The sequence below is a fragment of the Delphinus delphis genome, chromosome 10 (genome assembly GCF_949987515.2).
Source record: "Delphinus delphis chromosome 10, mDelDel1.2, whole genome shotgun sequence".
In the NCBI taxonomy this organism is placed as follows: Eukaryota; Metazoa; Chordata; class Mammalia; order Artiodactyla; family Delphinidae; genus Delphinus; species Delphinus delphis.
In genome coordinates, this window is record NC_082692.2 from 87,508,913 (window position 1) to 87,534,270 (window position 25,358).

At 39.4% G+C, this 25,358-nt stretch overlaps 1 pseudogene; it reads left to right on the forward strand.

Moving 5' to 3' along the window:
- Positions 1 to 1,105: 1,105 nt before the first annotated feature.
- Positions 1,106 to 24,740, forward strand: LOC132432922 (AN1-type zinc finger protein 6 pseudogene; annotated as a pseudogene).
- Positions 24,741 to 25,358: the final 618 nt, after the last annotated feature.

Consider the following 25,358-nt stretch of genomic DNA (forward strand, 5'->3'; position numbering starts at 1 on the left):
CCAGACTTGTCCAACTGTGTCAAAGATCAGAAAGGAATCTAAGAGGGGAACTCCACCATTAATAGGAGTGCACCAAATTCAGGGCATTCTCTGTACCTTTAGAGAGCTGCAGTGTTGACAGCAGATGAGGATTCTTGATTTGGGACACGGCCATCTCAACGATTCAACGAGATGAAAATGTCAACAATAATTTGAAAGTTGTCTCATACATAACTATATGACATAATAATGAACGCATAAGAATTTATCATCACCATATGTTTTTATACAATCACTGGGTTTCAAGATGTTCTAAAGCAGCACCAATACAGATATCCAGGGGAATGTCTTAGTCAAATCTTCGACAGATTTTCCTCCTGTCTCTGTTGGCTAAATTCTTCATGTGTAAATTACTCCAGTTTAAATTTACTCGCTTTTCTCCATTTGGTCCTTTGAGAAACAAATCGTGTCCCTCATAAAAAGCTCCTAAATTTGAAGCGAATGGTCTAAAAATATCTATCATCTTCTCTTTTCTTTCTCTCTCCTTCACTCAAATCATTAAGCACCTGTACCAGGTACTAGGCTGGGTACCAGGGCTACAAATGAACAAAATGTAACTCCTGCCCTCATGACACATGTAATATGAGGGAAATTACAGGCTTCCAGGAGAGGAGATATGAGTGGGTCAGATTTGAACTGGGGAATCATATGGCAAGAAGAAGAGCCTGAGAAGGCCTTAACTTGGGAAACTACTTTGGGTAGCAGAGAAAGAAGGTGCTACGTGGCCAGGGTGGGCGAGGTGGGGGAAGGACGAAGAGGTTACAGTATTCGTGACCTTGTTGAAAATTTAAGAACAACAGAAAAGATCTGAAGACTTACACATTAGATGTGTCATGAGCAGATTCCATTTTTAAAGAGATCTCTTGGGCCACAGTGTGGAGACCAGATTGGAGAAGAAAAACAGGGGGAAACAACCAACCCTTGTAGTTATTAATACTTCATGCCAGACATGATGGTGGCTTGACATAAAATAATGGTAGTGAACGTGGAAAAACACAGACAGATTTGATATACATTCGGAAAGTAAAATAATCAAGATTATTTGGTGGTGAAGTGAATACGTGGGATGGAAGTAGAGGGTGTTATAAGGATAGGAGTGGTGGTGGCTCTTCCTCCACGTTCAGAGACTGGGGAGATCAAGAGTTCAGCTTTTCTCGATGCCTACCAGCATGCACAAGGAGAGAGCACAGGTATGTGGATCTCACTATTGAAGTCTGGCGTTCAGAAAAATTAAACTTAATCACGTTGGTCATTAACATCTGTAGAAGCAGTACGGCATAGGGGAGAGTTTAGGCTTTGGTTTCAGAGGCCTGGGAGGCAGAACCAAAGAGATCATGAATCCCCAGAGAAGGACTTTGAGCTAGCCTAGGAACTGCTTTCTTTATTTTTTTAATGGTTTTCCGGTTCCAATCCATGAGTGCCCACATAACAGCAAACTTGACTGTATGGTTGACTTGGTTTACATCTTGAAACCAAAAGAAATAAACATAAACGATTTCCATTTGGCTCTGCTCAGATGACTGACTGGAGGCTGGATGAGGAGGTTAAGCTCAAAGGGATCAATAATCAAAGCAAACAGTAGCTCTCTCTTTCTCTGGAGACTTCTTTATATATTTTACTTTTTCACTCTAGTTGCTTGGCACCCTAGTTAATGATTTCTATGGGATTAAACCCTATGATAAATAGTATTGATTCTAGCAACAATCAGCTCTGTAACAATTCCTGCACCAATGTGCTCAGATGTCATCAGCAGAGCCAGTGAATTCTATCTATGAAATCTACCTTTCCTTTTAGCGTGAAGCAATAAGCAAAATTCTCAGAATATTACCTCGGCACCAAAAGGTATCCATACTATACAAAGAAAATCATTACATCTTTTCAACTTGTATATACACCTTGCTTTTCCCTGTGCCAGCCTGGGAGATATTCTCTCCCTCCACTGAAGGACAGTACAGCTTCATACCAAAGTCACATTTGAAAAAGAGTATCTTAATATAAATTGCTAAATTGGCCATGGTTAGTAAAACATGTTTCTTTAACACAAAGGATCATTTTCCTTCTATTTTAACCCCTGATTGGGCAAACTCACGCTGCCTTCTGCCTCATCACTTATAAGACCTACACTCTGAGAAATTGCTTTATATTTTCTACCCATTATGGTAAATTCTTTACAGTGCATTACAACTTAACCACTTTTAAGAGGCAACATATATCTATATTTATGTATCTATATCTATGTTTATGTCCAGGCTATATTTATCTACCTGTGTTTATAAATAGATATATATATTACTTTTATAGTATAAACATATAAATATACTGTTTGTTTGTTAATTACAGTCAAACAAGTTGAAGGTTAGTTTATGCTCAAGTCAAAAGCCCAAGTGTCATCCAGCTGGTAAGTAGCATTTCTAAGACTTGAATCTTAGGGTACGTGATCTCCCACCTGAGCTCTTGACAACAAAACGTGATATTTTCTGAATTACTCTTATCTGTGTAAGATTTCACAATATTCATGGCATCCTATGTCTCAATGAAATTAAAGATTTGAATTAACTACCCATATCTGAAAGACCACCCTCAAAAAAGCTTTCATGCATGATCTTTGGCGTTTCGAGACATATGTAGCTGAGTCTCCAAAGACAGAATCATCTTCTCAGACTAAATGCAACTACTGAGAATTATAGCCACTTGTCTACTTGCAGTGAAATGTCTTTAAAAATGATCAGTTCTCCCAGATATTCAGTTCATTTTTCAACTGTAAATTATTTAGAAAAGGTATCACCTATGAAGTTCTAATAAATCCTATGGACTGTTTCTTATGATATCATATTTATATGAGAATGTGAAAAATCTCCGTCTTCTTTTGAGCCAAAATAAAATATAGCAAAGCTGCTGAAAACTTACATTAAAACACTGGAATTATGTTTCCAAAAAAAGTCAGGAAATATTCAAATAGAGTTTTTTTGGGGTCTTTTTGTACGTGAGTGAAACTGACTAAGAGCCTAACTTATATTTGTGAGCCAATGGGGATGCCAAACCAATGGTATAAAAGGTTTCAAGTAGGTGTTTACTTATTTTAAGGTGAAAACCATACCACTCACTGTATGTGTATTGTTTTAATGCACCTGTCTTCCTTAATGAGCTCTGAGTAATAAAAAGAGAATTATTCTAGGTATTTCATGTGGAATTATGTAATGTAATGAACAGGGTTTGCAAATGGTTTCTCTTCTACCCAGGAGAAGAAGTGTGTAATTCATGAAAATCCTGGATATTGACAGTTCCTATATCTGGACTGAACAGCCTTAGCTACAAATGAAAATTTCATAGAAATATAGCCGAGTTTAAAATGTTGCTCTCAGAAGAAGTTGGGAGAGGGAGAAGACAGTATTTTTACTTATATTTGCTTCTTACCTTAGGAGGACATGTTAAGAATGGTTTGACTTTTTCTGTATTATGTAAAACACCAGAAATATGCCTAAAGGGCATTGTTCATTTTACCTGACACACAGTGATTTCAGCTTCTTCTTGGGAGTCACCCTCCTTCACTCAGTCATGATCTTTATGTCCCAAAACAAGCATATTGAAATGTCTTAGAAGTCCTTCCTTATAGCACCCAGGAGAATACTGTCCAGTTAAGTTCTAAAGAGCTTCATCTTCAAAAGCTTATTCTAGGGACATGGTGAGCAAGGTGTTTATTATTCACATAATCTTTAGATCTTAGGGTGTTTGACAAAGTGAAAAGTGTTATGAGATAAACCATTTCTCAGATAAATCCGCTAGCAAATCTCAAATATCAGTTCCTGTTAAGTCAACCTTGTAATTCTATCCTGCAGTTCTTTCTAATAAGAAATTGTATACATCATGGAAATGTAAATTAATTTTCAAAAATCTGGGATTCTTTGAGAGCGGTATATACATGTATTTGTGGAAATGAACTCTGTGTATTATCTTGCATTCACTTTTGTAAATTCTGTCTTATACTAACATCCTCAGAGACAAAGGAGACTTCAACACTCGGACAATACTTGGGAGACTTCAGCAAGTAGAAGATGGTATATTCTAGAATTCAAGATACCAAGGCCCTTTTATTTTGTTCCCAAGAGGAGCTGATAAGCCTAACTTTCCTTATGACTAAATTTAGCATGGTATTCCCTCCTCAGACAATTCGGGCCTAAAGTCATTAGACGGAAGTGAGCAAGGTTAAGTGTCCAGGAGGGGTTCAGGGGACGGGAGGTACAAGGGTGACCAGAGATCAGATATCAGAGTTAAGGTGGGGTCTTCATTAGCAAGTCTGGGATGGGCTGGAGGAGGAAGCCTGGCCTAGTGTGTCGGAGTCCTAGCAGGGTAGGGAGGGCTACCTACTGTGGGGAGTTACAGCCCAGGAGGGGTTCAGAGGGCATCCATGTGGAAGATGGTCTATCACAGGGGTGTCTGAACCCGAGCAGAGTGAAGCTGTCATCCACACGGGAAAGCGGCTTGGCTGGGCCTATTCTGGGTGACGAAGGCATCTGCGCAGGGGGCGAATGCAGTGAGGTGGTGTTTGGGGGCACAGTGCTCGGTACGAGGCACAGGGACGTGGACAGGGAAAGGAGAGGTGGTGGGGTTTTAGCAGGTGATGGTGGCAATTCTACCTCGGTTACACACACAGAGAGTGAGCAAATACGTGAATACTTCAAAGGCCATGAAAGCGGGGTTCGCATTGTCAGAGAATGCAGAAACCAAAATGCCAGAGACACTGAGCAGGTGCCGCTGAATCCCTTTTATGGGAGGGTCATGAGGAAGCACTTGAAAAGCTCTGATATCTGATTACTCGAGTCAGTGAAACTATACTGCTAGCTGACAGGTGAGTCTCAGATGAGTCCTCAGATTTTCCTGAGACCTAGTGAGTAATTATGTAACACAGACCCAAAGGCACGGATTAAAGGCCCAATTCACCCACCTGGAAACTGAGGAGCCTTAAACCTGATAAAGGTGGGAACAGGCGATCCTTCTCCTCTGTAGGGTACAGGAGAGCAAGTTATTCTGTCTCATGGGAGTGGCCCAGGAAAAGGAGGAACAGGTAATACAGCTAACAAGAACCAACGAATTAATATGCTGAACTGGGATACAACGTTTACATGTTTTGTCTCAATTCCCACGGCAACTCATTATGGGTATTGGGAATATGGATACTGTAAGACTATTTTGCAAATGAACAGCGTAAAGGTTCAAATTTAAATACACTGCTAGTTGGGACCTTGAGCAAACATATTACAGGGTAAAAGAACTTAGTCTGATTTTGAGCCCATGTTTTTAGCCTTTTTACTTCTTCCCTAACAAGAAAGAATAGTCGTCTCCCAGGAATGGTAGCCTCTCTGATGTGGCACCATTCCCAACCTTCCTTAAGTATGTTACAATAAATACTACCTTACCAGTATACAGTAGCATTGCATATTCTAAGGAAAAAAGAGTGAAGAAATGTTTATGGCTATAAGATAATCAAGCGTTTTCTAAGGTAATGAGTTATGACTTTTATCCCAAGATGAAAACTGACACACTTTATAAGAAAGGTGAGTTTAATTGTTGTTTCTCTTACTTCTTCCGGCTTTCACTCATGGTGCCTTATTTCCTATGTGTTTATCGATTTTTAACTGCTTTCTGCTCATTTCGTTTGTAAACTTACGTACGAAACTTCTTTGAGCCATGAGACGCAGGTGGGTACCTCCTGGGAGGATTTTGTCATCTGGTCCTGCCACAGGTCTTAAATGTACTCCTACATGAGAAACACATATCTAAATTTCTGGCTTGAAGTGTTTTGGGACTGACCACATAGTATGAACTTATGTCGCAGACTTGTTCAAATATCAGCTTCTGGTTATAGGCAATTTCCCGATTTTCATGTGAATTCACAGTTCCTTCTAATTCACCTTTAGATGGAGAGTATAGCACTTTTGAGCTCCAGCTATAAGAAAAGAGGATCCCTGCTTTGGTTTTCTCACTTTGGCGCAGCCTTAGGATTTTTTTTCTTCCATAGTAGCACCTTCCCCAGTCCTGTGAAATACCAAGAAACGGTACTCAGTAAAACTGAGATTCCCACGTGCCCTCAAGGTGAAAGCGGGCTGCAGTGTTCCAATTGTTCTCAGGCTCTTCCCTTCATTTAGCTATTGCTCTAAATTCTTTACTTTCTTTTTTTTTTTGTTTTTGTTTTTGTGGTACGCGGGCCTCTCACTGTTGTGGCCTCTCCCGTTGCGGAGCACAGGCTCCAGATGTGCAGCTTCAGCGGCCATGGCTCACGGGCCCAGCCGCTCCGCGGCATGTGGGATCTTTGCGGACCAGGGCACGAACCCATGTCCCCTGCATCGGCAGGCGGACTCTCAACCACTGTGCCACCAGGGAAGCCCGAATTTCTTTACTTTCTTGTTAGACTACATATGCATCTCTTTTCTTTTCCATTTTGTTTAGTGTTTTCAGAAGAAAGACTGGTGCTAGATCCTTATCTGCTCATATATTACTAGAAATGGAACCATAGGGTAAGTTTTTCATTATCCATTCAGTTAGTTAAACTTTAGAGTTCAATGATATGCCTTGCTAAAATTCATCTGGGGAAAAACTATTATAGATGACATGGATTATCTCATAACTAAATTTAAAGAAGAAATTTAACATATCTTAATCTTCCCATTGTTAATGGATCTTCTTTTTATTGAAGCTCAATAATTTTCTTTCTATATTTTAAGCGATAATGGTTTATTGACAGGCTCACACGGAGACTTGTATTCTATGCTAGTTTCTATACTAAAAAACTCTATCACTTGGTAAGTGACAATCTCTCTGGACTACAGTTGCAAGAAGTTAGTAACCTCAAAAGGAAAGTTTTGCATTTCCTATAGTACTTAATCATGGATAAGAATAATACATGTACGTAAAGATTAAGTCACAAAGAGGCTGTTCTGGGACTAAAATCTCATTTGTAACCATAAGATCCTTGAGTGTGTTGATTTTAAATCAATGCGTAATTTCATAGCAGACAACTCTCTACTTATAATTCTGGTGTCACCTGCTCTCACAAGACCTGATCTAAAGTTGGTAATGCTTATTACATTAAAACTTACCAATGCCACTTGGAAAAATTAAACTATGTTAATTAAAATATGCAATATTTAATACGGTGTTTCAAATTATTACAGATACTTGGCAGACATACAAGGGGTTCAACGACTTGTCTTTTGGAATTCAGTGAATGAAGCTGCTTCTTTTCGTCTTACGTATAATCTTGCACTCCACAAAGGAAACACATTGGAATGCAACAAAAGTAACCCCACAGTTTATTTTTATTTCTACTTATTTTGTATGAAATATAGGTTTCTAACAATTACATAGCCAAATCCTCTTGTTTCAGTCCTGATAAATATAAGAAGCAAATTTCCTCTTGTTTAGTTAAGTCCTGATAGAAACTAGAAGGGGTGATGCTTAGTAAATGCACAAATGTTTGCTTGTAAACTTTATATAAAATTTGGCTCAGGGACTTCCCTGGTGGCACAGTGGTTAAGAATCCACCTGCCAATGCAGGAGACACAGGTTCGAGCCCTGGTCCGGGAAGATCCCACATGCCACAGGGCACCTAAGCCCGTGAGCCACAGCTACTGAGCCTGCGCTCTAGAGCCCGCGAGCCACAACTACTGAAGCCCGCATGCCTAGAGCCTGTGCTCCACAACAAGAGAAGCCACCGCAATGAGAAGCCCACACACCGCAAGGAACAGTAGTAGGCCCTACTCGCCACAACTAGAGAAAGCCTGAGTGCAGCAACAAAGACCAAACGCAGCCAGAAAAAAAAAAAAAAAAAAAAAAAAAAAAGTTGGTTCAGTCACGATGCTCCATTGATTCCTTAACATACAGGTTGTGTCATAAAACCAATCATATAAAAAAAATGTTTTGAGAATAATAGTGTTGCCTGGCACAGTGTCTGGCACCTAAGAGCATTAGTATTTAGTAAAACGTGTGGAGTAAATCAATCACTGAATGAATAAAATGTATAATAGATTTATATATTTAAAATAGTTCTATAAATATCTAATAGCACATTATCCTTAATCCTATTAACTTATCTAAGAGCTGGTCTAGGTTAATAGCTTTTAGCTCTGTGGATGGACTAGAGACGGTCCTTGTGCTTTTGGAAATTATGTGTAAAATTATGATTTAAAGGACTAAATGGATTGTTCCCTCCTGAGGAAAGGACCACTGCTCTCAAAAGATCCTTAAAGTGTCTGAGATGAATAAAGGTTAAATATCAATATCTTAAACAAAGGGGGATCCATTATTTGGGATCAAGGTACTTCTCTAATCAACACAATGCTCTTTTACTAGAACACCAAGAAAAAAATACTCTGATGTAGCCAAGTCTCGGGATTTTAACAGAACAAAAGCAGTATTAGGCTTAATCACTACTTCCTGTCATAAAATCTCGCAAGAGTGTAAACTCCACAAAGGCAGGATTTTTTTTTTTTTTTTTTGCTTTGTTCACTGGATGTGTTTCCCAGCACCTAGAGTGGCACCTAGCTTACAAAAGGTGGTCAAATTCTGTTGAGCAAATGAGTTAAAATTCAAATAAACGTTGCTTTCTTTTTTTAAAAAAAGAGATAGACACTAGTTATATTTCAACAATTAAGTGATCTATGATTGTAAATATTAATAAACTCAAAGTACAGGATGTATCCTCAAAAACACCAAGTTATATACATTTTAAATATTATATAAGATTTATTTTATGTGCTCAGATTTTGGAAAGCCCTTAGTTATTAACTTCAGAAACACCTGAAGCTACTGTTTAAATGACCTACCATAATTTCTGAAAACCTTCCTAGTGTATGGTAAAAATAAAAAAGGAAGAATTTGGCCAAGTGAATCCCTATTTGTAATATGTGTGATGTTATCTTCAGGTTTGAAATCAAAACTTAACCTTCTGGTTTGCGTAGCTTCCAAAAGAAACAGGCTTAATTTTATTTAGATCAGGAATCAGCAATCTTTTTTTTCTGTAAAGGGCCAGATGATATTTTCAACTTTGAGGGCCACGTGGTCTTTGCTGCAACTTCTCAACTCTGCCATTGTAGTATGAAAGCCTCCAGAGGCAATAAGTAAACGCACAGGAATGGATGTGTTCCAGTAAAACTTTATTTACAAAAACAAGCTGTGGGCCAGATTTCACCTAATGGTCCTGTTCGCTGAGGCTTGTTTTAGATCACTTTTTAGGATCCAACGCTAGTTCCTAGTCCCCTAAGCCAGACAGCATTTACGTGAATTCTATAACCTCGTGCAAACTCATACAAATTGGAGATCTCACACAGACTTTTAATTTTTAAAGGCACACAACTGTCAAATGATGAGTTAAACACTGTCCTAGGTCAAATGAAAGGCATCTTGAATACAACTGGTTCCCCCGGATAGAATCCCATCAGAGAGACTGTTATTTTATAAAGAGAAAATGGCACATTGTTACTCTTTATTAAATGAAAAAACAAAAGCTACTCAGGAACTATTAAAAGCATGTGGAGATTGAGTGAAAAGAGAAATAATGAGGTACGGCAGCAAAAAGAACCATGTCAGTGCATTTTATTGATCATTAACCTTATGATACAGGAGGCATTTGAAAACAACAGAGAAGTGTGTTATTGGTTTGGCATGAAACCTCTGATGATGCATGAGAATATATGCTCAAAAATGTCAAAGGTCACCAGAATCACATATTGGCAGATAAAATGTTTTTGATATTGTGTTATACAGAAGTAAAAGGGCAACAAGCTGACTTCTATTGTAATGCTGGCTGGGGAAATTTTGTGGTATTCAGTAAAGTTAAAACTGAATGTAGTACAATATAACCTTGGCCTCCTTTCTATACACCATCAGATAAAACTATTGCTAAAATATCAATGTTATGGATATATTTCTTATCAAGTATGCATTAAAGATGTCAAGGATTGACCAAATTTTTTATATTAATGGTGGTTCGACAATTTGTCAGTGTAGACTTTTTGCTAAAAATTGGAGAACCAACTCCCCTATAGACGGAGACAGTCTTAGGCATATAAAGCTCTTCCTCCCATTTTACTCATTCTGTGATTTCAAATGTCTAAAATATTTCTGAGTGGTATCTTAGTTATTGAAATATTAGGATAAATTTGATCGAACCTATTGTTTTCTAGAAAAAAAGGGTCTAAAAAAAACTTAGCAGGGATCTGAAAAATCTTTAAAGTTTTGTAGAACTGCATATTTTTTATACATCTCCAAATAAACATTAGTATGCTAAAAAAAAAAAATCCTACCATACTCAGAGCACTGTGCATACAGGACCACATCTGCGTTTTTTTAAGCTGCTTTATTTGGAAAATAATTCAACACTACCTTTCAAAATAAACTCGATTTACAAAGTTAAGCTTTGCAGGTGTGTTAATTTGATAAAAATAAACTTCAGACCAAAAGTATGAACTTGGCATAAGGGTAGGACGGATTTCTTGATTTTTGTTGACAATGACCTACAATCTACCTAAAGAGAAAACAACACTTACAACATGTGGTATAAATGCGAGGACCTAGTACACATTAAAAGAAAAATATCCTCACGTATTCTCCTGCAGAGACTTTTTTAAAGATCTAAAATGAGACGGCCTATGAGTTTTACTTCGGGTGATCAAGCAAAAGCAAAACAAAAACAAAGTAAGAAGTCATCCTTTATTTCTAGTTTCCCATATCCTCCCCTATTGAATCCACTACTACTGATATTGATCTTGCCCCCAGAATCTCACAAGTGTTCCCATTCTTCTCAATCACCGTTCCTTTTGCTACTCCAGCCCACGCACCAGACGTTCTCATTGTCACAATCACACTAACCTCCAAACTGGCCTCCCCACTGTAATCCATTTAATGCACAGTGGCCAGTTTGATTTTTTTAAAAAACTATTTAGATCATGCCACTCTTCTGCTTACACATTAAATTGCTTCCCATTTTACTGCCTATGAAATCCAACTTTCTTATCATGACCTAGAAGTCAACAAGATGTTTTCCACTTCATCTGATACCATTTTCTCTTCTCCAGACTCTGTTCTTGCCTCAAAGCCTCTGACTTAATGATTTCTGTTTGGAAAGATAATATTTGTGAAACCAAGTCCCCCTAAAACCGAGTGCCTCTGCCCAGTTTATGATAAACCTGTCTAGCCAAAACATTATTCCCTTTCTTGTCCAACACCTTTTCCCCTCCAGATTGAGAGGTATAAAAGAAAATGGGGGATTGAAACCAAGCAGGGTACTGTGGGGTCCTCCTGGGTACAAAAGCGTCTCCACGTCCCCTGTTTCTTATCTGTAGGAAAAAGACTTCAGCCTCCTAAACCACCCCTGAGTGCCAAAGGGCAGATTCAGACACAAATTCGGGAAAGGCGGGAATACAGAAGCAAAGGAGAAGCAGTCAAGAAATAATAATGCAGGGATAAAGCAGGGTCCTCGCTCCTCCTCAAGGGATACACACAATCTGGTACAGATCTATGAGCTCTTCTGTAGGAATTAAGGCCCCCGCCCCACCCAGGTGGAGGTTGGTAACTTCAGGCTGAGCAAAATCACTGGACCCTAGACTGCGTGGAACCAGAAGGCCGATGACTAGATTCCTGGAACACCACCCTGTTACCTCCCCACCACCGAGTCAGGAAGGTCACGTGCCTTGCAGTCCTCCCCCTAAATTTTGCCTATAAAAACTTTTCCCCCCAAACCATAGGGAAGTTTGGCCTTTTTGAGCATGAGCTGCCCTTTCTTCTTGCTTGGCCTTTGCAATAAACCGTTTCCCTTCAAACTCCGACATTTTGCTTTCTTTGGCCGCACTGTAACCGGGCACATAAACTTGGGTTCGACAACAGTCTGAACTCCTTTTACGGAGAGAAAACTCTCAGCCTTTAGCTCTTGGCTGAAATCTCCTCCTTCCCCTAACTTCTCATTCTGTAAAGCCCCCTTTCCTACCAGTGCCATTATAAGTTCTCTCACTTTATTTTCTTCACAGTCTGTAGCTATTCAGTTCATTTTTGGATCACTTGTCTAATGCCTATTACTGCTTACGAAATGGAGGCTCAATGAGAACACAGGTATTGCTTTTCTTGCTAACTGCTATATCCCAGTGCCTAGGATGAAGGCCCACTCAGAATAGTGTGAAATAACATTTCTGTTTTATGGACCCTATTGCTTTTCTTGCTAACTGCTATATCCCAGTGCCTAGGATGAAGGCCCACTCAGAATAGTGTGAAATAACATTTCTATTTTATGGACCCTATTGCTTTCCTTGCTAACTGCTATATCCCAGTGCCTAGGATGAAGGCCCACTCAGAATAGTGTGAAATAAAATTTCTATTTTATGGCAAGACAAGAAAAATTTAAACATAAATTCTTCTCTGCCCTTTGGCCTCCTCTCTCCCCCTTACTGTGCACTGTGTATCTGCCTTATGCGTCAACCAAACCTCCCCCATCAGCAGGAATACCTTGTCATCCATAAAGAACAATGTTCTTCCAGCATCAAGACAACTCCTTAAAGAGATAACATTCCTTCTTGATCTTGTAAGGGGTCATGTGACCCACCAGGTTGACACTTAGATCTGGATTATGTAAACTGTCAATACATCATTTGATGTACAGCCCTCTACCTCAAAAAATCTTACATAACTGTGCCTTGGTTTCTAACTGGTGGAACAGTTCTCAGAGCTTTCTGAGATGCTCTTCCGGGGTTATAATCCTCAAATTTTGCTCAGATAAAATTTTCCATTTCTTAGACTGATTGATTTTTTGTTTACAATAGATAATCAGACATTAATTACTGAATGAGACACACGTTACAGATGAAAGTTCTGCAGATCCAAGGATAAAATAATGACAATAGATGTAAAGCACATGCACACAACACTAGATGCCTTATAATTAAAGCCTCAAGTCCTTATTAGGGATTTCTTGAAAATGTCGTAATTATAAATGGAGATTAAATGTAGAGACAAGGGAGGGAAAATATTATAGTAATAAAATTTCAAAAACCCTTTGTTTATGCTGAAAAAGCACAACACAGCTTAAGAACAGAATGATTTTGTTTACGTTACTGACTTTCTGTCCCCACATTCAACAGGAGCCTGATCTGAAGCACTCCTCTATCAAAATGTCAGGTCTCAGTAAATGACAGCTATCGATATTTAGTGCACTCCTAACAATACCAGACTATGCACCATGTTTTATGTGTATTCTATGTTAATCATTTCAACAACTTTATTGAGATGCTATGACCATTATTCTCATTTTGCAGATTAGGAAATCTTGAATCTCTTATCTCAACAGGCCATAGAAATAAGAATATTTCAGCAAGTCGTCTGCTAGGCTTACAGAAAAAAAAACACTGCAGATTTTACTGCTGTGCTTAATCATTTATGAATCTTGGTTTCACTTCTGTCTCTTGCTGGAGAGTGGAGAGACTGTGGAATGTTCACTTAATTAAGAGAAAAGACATTTCGTGTCTTTTCCCATGATTCATGCAGCAGTGTCAGTTATTAGAGACTGGCATAGGAAGCAACAGGAATGAGAGGACTACATCTGACTGCGAGATGGGAGAGAAGACTCCAGAACTCTCATTTATTAATTTATTTCATTAATTATTTGATTTACTGATTGTCTACCAATTACCAAGCAGAATGCCTCTATGCCAGAGATACAAAGACAGATAAAACACATTCCCTGCCCTAGACTCAGTTACTGCCTTTTGAGTGGAGAGACCAGCAAACCAATGATAAAAATATGCTGTGATAACTTCTTTAATAGATGGTATTTATAGAACACTTTGCAAGAGTTAACTATATACCTAACTTCTGAGTAAATGAAACAGTGCAAAACCAATCAGTGTCAGATGCTTTTATGAGACAGTAGGGAAACACTGAAAGCACAATTCATCAAATAAATAATTAATTATACACATCTTAGTATATAGATACATAACTGAAAAAAGTTTTCAGAAGGAAACAGAAAAACCCATATGACCGTAAAACAAGAAAATTTAGTTTCTTAATGTTTGACTATTTACAAACCTATCCCACTCCACCAAATCATATCATATTGTTATTTATTTTAGACATAAAGCTGTCAGATTAATGCATGCTCTCATGCAAAACTTCATCTTTGATTGTCTGAAGTTAATTCCTAAGTGCCACTGCCTGACAGATGGGTTTCAACTTTTCTATTCTCACAATAAATAGACAAGTTTACACTTTTCAGGAAAACTATCTAAATTTGATTTCCAATAATTCTTAAGGATAAAATTAGTGTCTAGACGACAAAGCTATAAAACATCCAGCATATCTATGCAATGTATTTGACAGTCGATTGTCTCGTAAACCAAGTGATATTTTTACACTGACAACTCAAAGTTAAAGCATCTATTCAAATTAACATTGCTAGGAGTATAAACACATTATTGTAAACACAGATACCTGACAAAAGCATTTCCATTCCTGGAATATTTATTTTTATTTAAGACTTTTACAGTTTATTTCCTTTCTTACCCTGTAGTCAAATACATTTCTCTGCTTTGACATTCATATAACACTAATTATTATACACTCCCATAGTTAAAAACTTTGTTTAAATTTCATTATAATTTCTATGTTCAGTTTTCAATATTCTCTTTTCTTTTTCAAGTATGCTTGTTTTACATTATTCCAGATTTTTAGAGATTAAAGTTTAAAAAGTTAAGGAATACAGGGGCTTCCCTGGTGGCTCAGTGGATGGGACATTGAGCTCCCAACGCAGGGGCCCCAGGTTTGATCCCTGGTCAGTGAACTAGATCCCACATGCATGCCACAACTAAGGAGCCCACCTGCCGCAACTAAGGAGCTCATGTGCTGCAACTAAGGAGGTGGCAAGCTGAAACTAAGGAACCCTGGAGCCACAACTAAGGAGCCTGCCTGTCACAACTAAAACCCAGAACAACCAAATAAATAAATATTTTTTAAAAAGTTAAGGAATATAAAGAATATGCCTATTTTATAATGTATACATGATCTATATACACCATACATATTACACAATTATATTATATTTTATATATATTCTTTAGAAAAAAGAAAAATGAAACAGAAAGATATATATACAACACCAAGATTTTACGAAATACAGCTTTCCCTCAGGCTCTAGGTAGTAACCTTAGTTTGACTTCAGGGCCTCCTCCCAAGCAAGCATTTCAGAAACTCCTTTGACCACTTCTGATTAATCACCCAATCTCTCCCTAAGTAACTCCTCCATTCGTAGCCCCCGTCCTTCACCTACATATGCAAATTAGTCCTGTGCTTTATTGTATTATTCAAATTCTGAGCCCATCCTTGTCCTGTTTTATTTGGCTCCAAGAATGATTTAAGATTAGAAAAGGTAAACTTTCCACTTATATCCTCAAGCATTTGTCTATGTGAATCAATGAAGAAAACCTACATTTGAAGTCCAACTTGCTGGCTCTAAGGACTGGGGAGAACGAAGTACTGATATTTTGTCCCTTAAGACTCTTGCATGGATTAGTGTTATTTCACCCACTGCCATGCCTATGGGCCCATAAAAGAAAACACGCTCAGGCCACCCCTGAGAAGACAACACTATGGTAACTGAATCTGAAACAGAAATCTGAGATGAGGCCTGAGGACACCAGAGTCCACATTTTTGAGTGTGGAGCTCAACCCCCAAGTGAGACTTGCAAACTGTACTTCAAAAAAAAAAAAAATTAGGGGGCTTCCCTGGTGGCGCAGTGGTTGAGAGTCCGCCTGCCGATGCAGGGGATACGGGTTCGTGCCCCGGTCCGGGAAGATACCACATGCCGCGGAGCGGCTGGGCCCGTGAGCCATGGCCACTGAGCCTGCGCGTCCGGAGCCTGTGGTCCGCAACGGGAGAGGCCACAAGAGTGAGAGGCCCGTGTACCGCAAAAAAAAAAAAAAAATAAATAAATTAATAATTTAAAAAGCCCAGCATGGGGCAAAACAGGTTTTATGAGTCAAACCCCTGACTCATGCTAAAAAAGCGTAAGAAATTTATGGGTGAGGAAATAGAGAAAGATTTTTTTAAATTAATTACTTAATTTTACTGAAGGATAGAAGACTTACAATATAAGTTTCAGGTATACATAATAACGCAATATTTATATAGAATACACTCCATACAAAGTTATTAAAAGATTTTTGTTGAGGCTTTTGGGTCTTATTATTACAAACACTCATTTCCCTGAATTGGGAAGAGAATGATTTCTTCCTCTTTATTTCAGTTTGAGAGGCTTCAAGGAGATCACTTTGTGTGTCATCTGTATTTTGAGGACACACTGGATTGATATGTGTGTGACTGAGTAGGACCCTATGGTGCCTTCCCAGGACAGAGCCCTCCCACTATGTCCTCTGCTTGCCTCTTATTTGTAGAAAAGCTGTAGTCTCCCAGGCCCCCTGAGTCACAAAAGCATGGCTGAAGAATTAATGACTAAAAAGCAATCTTGAGAAAGAAAAATGGAGCTAGAGGAATCAGGCTCCCAGACTTCAAACTATACTACAAATCTACAGTAATCAAGACAGTATGGTACTGGCACAAAAACAGAAATATAGATCAACGGAACAGGATAGAAAGCCCAGAGATAAACCCATGCACATATGGTCACCTTATTTTTGATAAAGGAAGCAAGAATATACAATGGAGAAAAGACAGCCTCTTCAATAATTGGTGCTGGGAAAACTGGACAACTACATGTAAAAGAATGAAACTAGAATGCTCCCTAACACCATACACAAAAATAAACTCAAAATGGATTAAAGACCTAAATGTAAGGCCAGACACTATAAAACTCTTAAAGAAAAACATAGGCAGAACACTCTATGACATAAATCACAGCAAGATCCTTTTTGACCCACCTCCTAGAGAAATGGAAATGAAAACAAAAATAAACAAATGGGACTTAATGAAACTTAAAAGCTTTTACACAGCAAAGGAAACCATAAACAAGACCAAAAGACAACCCTCAGAATGGGAGAAAATATTTGAAAATGAAGCAACTGACAAAGGATTAATTTCCAAAATTTACAAGCAGCTCAATATCAAAAAAACAAAAAACCCAGTCCAAAAATGGGCAAAAGGCCTAAACAGACATTTCTCCAAAGAAGATATACAGATCGCCAACAAACACATGAAAGGATGGTCAACATCACTAATCATTAGAGAAATGCAAATCAAAACTACAATGAGGTATCACTTCACACCAGTCAGAATGGCCATCATCAAAAAATCTACAAACAATAAATGCTGGAGAGTGTGGAGAAAAGGGAATACTCTTGCACTGTTGGTGGGAATGTAAATTGATACAGCCACTATGGAGAACAGTATGGAGGTTCCTTAAAAAACTAAAAATAGAACTACCATACAACCCAGCAATCCCACTACCGGGCATATACCCTGAGAAAACCATAATTCAAAAAGAAGCATGTACCACAATGTTCACTGCAGTTCTATTTACAATAGCTAGGACATGGAAGCAACCTAAGTGTCCATCAACAGATGAATGGATAAAGAAGATGTGGCAATATATACAATGGAATATTACTCAGCCATAAAAAGAAATATTATTTGTAGTGAGGTGGATGGACCTAGAGTCTGTCATACAGAGTGAAGTAAGTCAGAAAGAGAAAAACAAATACCGTATGCTAACACATATATATGGAATCTAAAAAAAAAAAGGGTTCTGAAGAACCTAGGGTCAGGACAGGAATAAAGATGCAGAGATACAGAATGGACTTGAGGACACGGGGAGTAGGAAGGGTAAGCTGGGACGAAGAGAGTGGCATGGACATATATACACTACCAAATGTAAAATAGTAGCTAGTGGGAAGCAGCCGCATAGCACAGGGAGGTCAGCTCGGTGCTTTGTGACCACCTAAAGGGGTGGGATAGGGAGTGTGGGAGGGAGATGCAAGAGGGAGGAGATATGGGGATATATGTATATGTATAGCTGATTCACTTTGTTATAAAGCAGAAACTAACACATCATTGTAAAGCAATTAAACTCCAATAAAGATGCTAAAATTATAAAAAAAAAAAAGAATTAATGATTGAAAGGGTGTGAACATGTAGTGACAAAAACAGCAGTTGGGCCAGGAGAACTGGTAAGAATTTAAATAGTAAATCAGCCATATGTCAACCACAGAATCTTTAGCTCCTCCCTGAAGTACACAGATAACTGTATCTGATGCACAGTCCCTGAGTTGTTTTTCAGATGCCAATGCCCCCACCAAATGGAAGAAGTTAACTGCTTGATGACCATGGGCACACAGCCCCCAGAGTGGAGCCTGAGGATTGATAATGTTAACCCCTGTGACACCACCCTTGTTACCTCACCATCAACCAATCAGAGACTTGTGCAGAGCTGACCACATAACCTGTGACTTCCCTCCCTCATTTTGCCTTTAAAAATGCTTCCCTGAAATCTGCTGCGGCTTCTGGGTTTTTAGAGCATGAGCTGCCTGGACTCCTTGTATGGCGCCCGTAATCAACGCTGCACTTTCCTCCACCACAGCCCTGTGTTAGTAGATTAGCTTTACCACATGAGGGCAGATGGACCCAAGTTGAGTTCGGTAACACGTTTCCCATACAGAACTATATGAAGGACAAGCTGTCCAGCCTGCCTTCCTGAGTTGGAATATACAACATGATGGCAACAGTTAACAACGCCATTTGATGTATATGAATGTTGTTAAGAGAGAAAATCCTGAGTTCTCACTGTAAGAAAAACATATTTTTTATTTGTTTTTTATCTATATGAGATAATGAATGTTAACAAAACGTGCAGGCATCATTTCATGATATATGTAAGTCAAACCGTTACGCTGTACACCTTAAACTTACACAGTACTATACATCAATTATATCTCAATAAAAGTGGGAAAAAACATAAAACAAGGTGATAAGACAAAAATAAGATGCTTTATAGTTATACCCCATGAGGCTTGCTTGTTTGCCGTAACTTTACAAGAGTTACGCCACTTTGTTTTTTATATATACCTAAGCAAATTATAAAGTATGCAATACGTTATTTTATTTAAGGTGAATATTTTAACAGAAATAGCACGGATAAGGCTAAATAAATCTTTGAGCACAACTCCTAATCTCAATACTGCCACTTCATTCCATAAGTAACCACTATTACTGATTTAGTGCCTTCTCTTCCAGACCTATGGTTTTATACATGAACGTATAACAATGAAAATTATCATTTAAATTTTCACATAATTAGAACCATTCATTTTTTCATCTTATATTTGCCTGTAACACCCAAAAACCTGTGTGGGAGGAGGTCATCAAGAAGACTCGACCGCCAGTTGAACTACAGGCTGGACCCAGGCCACTGGAGGCTTCCCATCCCACCTCCACTGTCTTGGGATGTGTGTTCAGCTTGCGTTCTTTGCTCCTAGAAACTGCACCAAGGAAACAGCCTCGAAATAGGACTGGGTATGTTACTAAACCCAGTTAGGGGCTCTATATAAACATTTCACCTTTGGCTGGTGAGTATGGAGATCTACTCGTCTTGCAGCCACACAAGACAAAGCTTCTTCTAAGTAAGCTCTCTTGCTTATTAAACCTACCACCTAGCAATCTGGAAGGGTCTGCCTTTTTCTTTGGTCTCTCTTGCCCTCTGCTTGCTGGGGGTCGGGAGCGGGGAGGCTGTTTCCTTTTACACCCAGGAAGCTCCTGAGGAGGTTATGAAGCAACAACCTGTCTTGTATATTTTTTACTCGCAGATTTCTTTTTAAGTACTGCATGCTAGTCCACAGCATCTATTTATCATATCGTATTTAATTTATCTCCTTCTGTGGACATTTAAATTGTTGTTAACATTTGTTTTTCTTTCACAGACAACAGTGAATATCCTTCTTATACTACTAAGAAAGCATTTTGATGTAAATCTCACAGTTTATAAATTCTTAAGGCCAAAAGGCTGTGCGTTAATCAGATTCATTCTTTCATAGATCTTAATCATGATGTCTGATTTTACTTTACACATCATCTTATTAAGAAATGTTTTAGTCTTGCCTCAGATATTTTTTACTCATTTGTACTTTAGAACATTGGATACCAAACCTGATGGTTCATTTTATTCAGCTCATTAGACAAAAATCTGTGGATTCCTTGACTTAGCCTCAAAGACTCTGATTCAAGACAGCTGGGCAGGAACCCAATTCTGATACTTTGGTTTAAAAACCTCTAATACAGAAAGAAGACCTGAAAACAAACTCCTCCGCCTTCTATGAAGCTTTACTTAAAGATAATTCTCAGGATAAGTTATTTCCATGTATACTCCATGCTCTGCATTGGCAGCAGTATCTAGAGAGTAACCTCTGATGTCTTAATACAGAAAATTGTGGGACTTGCTGGTAGTTCTCAACACCAAGATCATCTATAAATCACAAACAGCTGTGCACAGGGTCTATTTCAGCCTAGGAAACACAGGATTTTCAAGGAAGAGTCAAGAAAAGAATCTGTAGTAGATGCTGATAGAAAAGCACTCAAAGGTTTTCTATCTCAGGTTGAGTGGCTGAAAAGCTTCCTGGGATTTTTCTGCTGTTGGAAAAGTGACCCCTCTTTTATTAAGTGACAAGTGATCTCACATTTGTCCAAGAAAAAAAAAATCCAGATCAATGTTTAATTAAGGTACTTTTCGCCTTAAAAATCACAACGTCATGATTAAACTCTGTTTTCATGTTAGAGTCTTACTCAAATTCTCAAAAACATGTCATAAATAAGAATGAGCCCAAAGGTATTCCAGGATGTCATGCATGTTTTACTCATAAAAATGTGAAGGTATCTAAGAGTCAAGTTTTTCCATTATCTGTATAGAAAGGCTTTAGAACAACTGAAACACTCAGATGGGAATATGCTATCTGAGAAGAGGAGAAAACAATATTTTTGATGCAATTTTTTTTCTCTTGAAAATACCATTTAGTTTTAAGGAAAATAATTGAAATCGAACACTTAAGGATGCAGAAACCTAAAATTCTTTACATATGACCATGTGGGGAAATTGTTCTGAACCAGTAAAGGAAAGGCTTTTTCTTTTTATTTCTTTATTTTTTTGCGGTACGCGGGCCTCTCACTGCTGTGGCCTCTCCCGTTGCGGAGCACAGGCTCCGGACGCGCAGGCCCAGCGGCCATGGCTCACAGGCCCAGCCGCTCCGCGGCATGTGGGATCCTCCCAGACCGGGGGCACAAACCCGTGTCCCCTGCATCGGCAGGCGGGCTCTCAACCACTGCGCCACCAGGGAAGCCCGGCTTTCTCTTTTTGACCTCCCTTTTAAGCCCAAGAAAAAACAGTGGGCGTCTCCTTTCAATATGGCGTTTTCTGTGTCAGTTTTCACCTTGAGCAATAAGCAAGTCTACACATGCGGTCAAAGAAAATGATAAACAGAATGAAATTTCAAGTATTAAGAAAAATTAGCGCTAGCCTTCTCATTCCTGCAATATTGGAGATGGGAGAAAAGCTGAAACTGATTCTAAGTTCGGAGCCGTGAGGGCTTCCTTCCTCACGTAGCGCAATAACCCCATTCTGTGTGTTATTTCATTTATTTATCACGCACTAGAGGCAGGCATATCCCACCTCCGTTTTATGGGTGAGGAAAGCGATTTAGAGCGCTCAGGCACTTTGCTCAAAAGCCCCAAGCAAGTGAGAGGCAGATTCAGGCATTACAGGCTATCTGATTCCAAAGCACACCATCGTCATCTTCCCCCCAATCCTCCTCTACCATCCCTTCTAAAATACAATTTAAGTGTACCTGCCAAGCCTGGATGCTCAGCTCACAGCTTGCATCATTTCCTTCCACTGGCTTGTTGCTTAGATCTGGAAGCTCTTCCACCAGGCAAACCACCGTCTGCTGCCAAGTCCCTTCCGGTTGCCTAGGAGCATTCCGCGTCCCCACTTCTCTCCTGAGCAGCTGGGGCTCATCTACCTTCACAACACCTGTAGCCACTAGCTGCCTTTTCAACAACACAGGCTGTCAGCTGAAAGCTATCCAAAGAACTTAAGTCTCTGGCTAGAAGTATGGGTACGTGCCGTTTTAAAGAAAACTCTCTTTGAAGGTATTGAACGACCTTTCAGTGAGAGGTGAATGTCCCTGAACACAAGTGAAATGTTTTCAATTAGCATTACATTGGAAAATATACCTAGCGCTTACTCTACCCCTTGCCTTTTCTTTAAACTGAAATCTTGGCCTAGATTTATCGTTTTCTCTCTGAGATCATTTCATTACTACATAATGAACCTCCCGAGCTATGGCAGGAGGCAACTAGAATTTTTTGCCCCCCATTCTGCATTCCTTAGCATCTCCTCTTATAGAAGCGGAAAAACCCAAGGAGAGAATGGCTTTCTTTCCTACAGAAAGGGCCTAGTCAGGTGTTGCATATTTAGACAAACGTGCTTAATTTCGCAAGTAAGAAAGCTTTTTTTTTTCACATGGTAGCAGAGAAATCTCCTTTGGCACTTCCAGGGCCAGCAGGACTTTGTCACTCACGGGCAGTGGTCCTGGCAGATGAAGGTAACCCGCTCTAGGTAAGAACACTAAACTAAGTACCGTTCTCAAAATGCGGCTTCTGGACACTTCCCATGATTTCCGTTTTTCTTTTCTTCTTTATTGGAGTATAATTGCTTTACAATGATGTGTTAGTTTCTGCTTTACAACAATCAGCTATACATATACATATATCCCCATATCCCCTTCCTCTTGCATCTCCCTCCCTCCCACCCCTCTAGGTGGTCACAAAGCACCGAACTGATCTCCCTGTGCTATGCGGCTGCTTCCCACTAGCTATCTGTTTTACATTTGGTAGTGTATATATGTCCATGCCACTCTCTCACTTTGTCCCAGCTTACCCTTCCCCCTCCCCATGTCCTCAAGTCCATTCTCTACATCTGCATCTTTATTCCTGTCCTGCCCCTAGGTTCTTCAGCACCTTTTTTTTTTTTGATTCCATATATATGTGTTAGCATACGGTATTTGTTTTTCTCTTTCTGACTTACTTCACTCTGTATGACAGTCCCATGATTTCCTTTTGCTCAACACATTCCCCTCTCCCAAGCCTCTCTAAAAACTCTCAGCCCCTCATGTTCTTCAGTCTAACATCTAGAACCTTCTCTGTAGCCAAACGAGCTCTACCAGGCCAAGGGACCCAGTTTTCAACTTAATTACCATAATTTGTGAGGAACAAGTATGAGGTCATGAATAGGCCTTACTGATTAAGGCAGAAGCAATGAAGCTTTTAGTCTGAGATTTAACATCTTTCTGAATAACATTCTCTGAATAGTATTACTGGCTTTGACTGTGGCAACATTTGGAGCTATCTGCCATTTGGATCTTGTTTTGAGAGAATAAGGATTGCAACCAGCAGAGGCTGAGTGCCTGACATGTGCCCAGTATTTTGCTAAAAGCTCTATAAACATTACCTTAGTTCTCACAACTACTTGAGCATATATTCTACAATATCGTTCTCATCCTCAAATTACTCTGTAGTCCTTTCCTTTGCTTTATAACTTGCATGTAACCTCCTGGAGACGAGACATCTTGTCCCAAGACCAGTATCTGAAACTCCGGAAGAATTAATGAACTACCCTTTGAGGTTTAATATTGTCATCCTGTGTATTTTCAAGTAACCCTTGAAGAATAATTGAGCATTTAAAACCCAATAATCAGGTCAGCGCCGGGTGCCGGCCATTCCTGGAGCTCTCCCCCGCGGTCGCGGCACAGGCCGAACAACCAACCAGAAAAGTTTAATAAACAGCAGGCGGAGGGGCTGGAGGTGGCGGCCGGGCCTGAGCGAGCAGGAGTTCGGTGGCCTCACCTGTCCTCATTCACCAGTGGCGACCGGCGGCAGCGGGCAGCGCGTCAGGCAGAGAGAGCCGCCGCCAGCCCAAGCAACAGCAGGAAAGACAACCTGACATAGGGAAGTGGGGACTGCTCTACAGAGAAAGAACTACAAAGCATCCTCAGTGCAGTAGGAACCCTAATCCAAAGTCCCTATACTTTCATCAGAGTGCGCAACGGAGGAACATAGCTCAAGAAACTAACCACAGCCAAGTGCCTATACTTTGTTCCACTGGCTGCGGATTTCATGGAAACCCTCGTACAAATGGCATGTGTTCAATGTGTTATAAAGAACATCTTCAGAGACAGAATAGTAGTAATGGTAGAATAAGCCCACCTGCACCTTCTGTCAGTAGTCTGAGTCTTTACCAGTTCAGGGCACAGATGGCAGTGTCCCAGAAGCTCAGCTGGCATTAGACTCTACATCTTCGTCTATGCAGCCAAGCCCTGTATCAGATCAGTCACTCTTATCAGAATCTGTAGCATCTTCCCAAGTGGACAGCACATCTGTGAACAAAGCAATACCTGCAAAAGAAGACCTGCAAGCTTCAGGATCAGAAACCGCACAGCAGTCATCTGAAGAGCAAAGTAAGTCTCTTGAAAAATCAAAACAAAAAAAGAATCGCTGTTTCATGTGCAGGAAGAAAGTGGGACTTATGGGGTTTGAATGCCGGTGTGGAAATGTTTACTGTGGTGTACACCGTTACTCAGATGTACACAATTGCTCTTACAATTACAAAGCTGATGCTGAGAAAATCAGAAAAGAAAATCCAGTAGTTGTTGGTGAAAAGATCCAGATTTGAACTCCTGCTGGAATACAAAATCCTTTGACCATCTGCAAACTAAAAATTGACGAGGTTTTTTTTCCTAGTCATTGGGAATGTAGAGCAATGTTTCTTGCATAGACCTTTTAACCATGCATGTTATCAGGAGAATAGATGTCTGTTTCTGTTTTGAAAATGACTCTGAACATTTATTTACATTGCAGTCTCTGTGGCTGAAAAGACTTAAGTAAACTTTACAAGTATTATCCTTTTAAGATCATTTTAATTTTAGTTGAGTGCAGAGGGCTTTTAAAACAAATGTGGAGAAATTTTTGGAGGGCTGTGATTTTTCCAGTTTTAAACATGCGTGCGTTAATCTTGCAGTTTATTTTCCATTGTGTATGTATATATAGGTTTTCTCTGCAGCACAATTTCTCTTCTGATAATGCCCTTTAGGGTACAACTAGTTATCAGTAACCAAATGTATCTTAATCATTATGGCTGCTTCTGCTTTTCATTAACAAAGGTTATACATATGTTAGCATATAGTTTCTTTGCACCCACTATTGATGTCTGAATCATTTGTCACAGGAGAGTGTGTGCTGATGAGATTCTAAGTTTGTGTGTTTTTAAACTTTTTTGAGCGAGGGAAGGAAA